This window comes from Engystomops pustulosus, chromosome 4, assembly GCF_040894005.1.
Source record: "Engystomops pustulosus chromosome 4, aEngPut4.maternal, whole genome shotgun sequence".
NCBI lineage: Eukaryota > Metazoa > Chordata > Amphibia > Anura > Leptodactylidae > Engystomops > Engystomops pustulosus.
The window spans coordinates 115,876,026-115,878,519 of record NC_092414.1 but is presented as its reverse complement, the minus strand read 5'-3'; positions in this window follow the sequence as shown (position 1 = coordinate 115,878,519).

Genomic DNA, 2,494 nt, shown 5'->3' with positions numbered 1-2,494 from the left:
TATTTATTTTTAATTTAAAAAACCTTTATTTATTGTTTTTAACTTTTTTTTTACAGATACTGACATCTTAGCTTGAACAAGTGATCTTCTGATCACTTGTTCAAGCTCTTTTACAGGTTACACAGTGCAATACAGATGTATTGGCTCCCGGAGGAGGATCGCGCAGCCCCGGGCACTGGCATCCGACCGCAGTTGTTAGAGGAGGGTGTCGGCTATCATATGTAGCTGACACCCGCAGCTTCTGGTGCTGGCTCCGTTCAGGAAACAGAGGAGGAGAGGAGAGAGGAAACAAGGAGTCATCCAACAAGAAGAGAACAAAGAAGAAATGAATCTGGTGGTTAATATCTCGAATAAGATACTAACACAAACAGAAATCAATGTCCTTAATAAAAGATTGGGATTTGTACCAACGCATGAGACACAAAAGTTTGACTTTACTGTTGATTTTTATAAATTTTGCAGAAGCTTAAGATTGAATATGTTTTTTAAGGATAAAAAATTACAAAGTAGAGGTCAAGAAAATATCCCTAATAAAATCAGGGAACGCAGTACATTTGATCCAGAGATAACCTCCCCAATCTTTGATAGTTTCCAACAGGTAGTGATACAGGAAATATATGAAAAATGGGATATTGTACAAAAGAAAAAACATAATTTATCTAGAGCAGAACATCAAGCACTTAGGGATCTAGCAAATGATGAGAGTATAGTCCTTAAAAGAGCGGACAAAGGAGGGGCAACAGTTGTTTGGGACAAAACAGCTTACACTAATGAGGCATTGAACCAACTAGCTGACACTAATGTTTATAGAAAATTAAATGGAGACCCTACTAATATTTTTAAAAAAGAAATTGATCAAGTGCTAGACGACGCTGTCACTTCTGCAAAAATAACTGAATCGGCGAAAGGAAGTCTGACTAGTAGCTATCCAAGGGTACCGATACTGTATCTACTTCCTAAAATACATAAAAAATTAGAAACTCCCCCGGGACGTCCTATAGTCTCGGGGATTGAGTCCCTTCTATACCCCTTGGCTATCTATGTAGACAGCTTCCTACAACCAATAGTACAGAAACTACCAAGATGTCTTAAAGACACAAGCGAATTTTTGAGGAGTGTGCAGACCCTTGACCTCAGTGGTGTACAAATTTTGTGCACTATGGACGTCAAGAGCCTGTACACTAATATTCCAACTGATGAGGGCATACACGCCGTCAGAGAAAAATTATGTGATAATCCTGTGCTGTCAAATTCTATGATAGGTTTTCTTATGACACTACTGGAAATGATACTCAAAAAGAATTATTTTAGATTTGGAACAGAATATTATTTACAACTACAGGGGACCTCGATGGGGTCCCCTGTTGCTCCTAGTTTCGCTAATATTTTTATGTCAACTTTTGAGGATAGGACCCTGTTCACACACCCGCTCGGCAGACACGTCGTCCTCTGGCTACGCTATGTGGACGATGTGTTTGTAGCGTGGGGAGGTACGGAATCCGAACTTAAGGAATGGGTACAATATCTGAATCAATGCCATCCATTGATAGAATTATCGGCTGAATATAGTTCCACCAATATACAATATCTTGATGTTAATGTGATACTGAAAGAAGGTAAACTTGTCACAACGCTATATTCTAAACCAACAGATAAAAATAACCTTTTAAACAGATCGAGTTTTCACCATCCAGGAACCTTTAGAGGGATCCCTAAGGGTCAATTTTTAAGAACGCGTCGCATCTGTAATGATGATATAGAATATGACATACATAGTAAAAAATGATGGAAAAATTTGTGGAAAAGGGGTACAGTAGGAAAGAACTTATTAAAGTAAGGGAACAAGTAGCACAAGAAGACTGGAAAAAACTCAGACAAATTAAGGTTAATCAGAAAAAAGATAGAGACCATTTATTCATATCCACATATGATAATCACTCCTCGTTAATCAAAAAAGTTATTTTAAAACATTGGAGTATGTTAAAATACGATCCACAATATGGGTACTTGTTTAAGTGTAAACCTAGATTTGTTTACAAGAAAGGTAAATCACTTGCTAACCGCTTAATACGTGCGGATACTTGTAAAAATAAACAGAATAAACAACAGTTCTTACAAGCCAGGAGAAATGGAACTCATGCATGTCTGTCATGCCAAAACTGCAACTCTATCATTAAAGGTGAAAAATTATCACACCCATTGTATGGCACAATCATAGAAATTAAAGGCTGGCATTCATGTAATAGTAAAAACGTAATCTATGTACTAAAATGCCCATGTGGTAAAATGTACGTAGGGCAAACTTCAAGGCAAATTAAAATTCGAGTAAATGAACATCGGTCAGCTATCAGAATGTATGGGAAAGAAGAAATAGAAACAGCTAGAGGTACATTAGAAAAGAAAAAATATGGGGAAACTACAGTTGCGCGACACTTTAAAGAATGTAGACACCAAGTATCAGAACTGAGATGGATGGTGCTAGAAGAGGTATTTG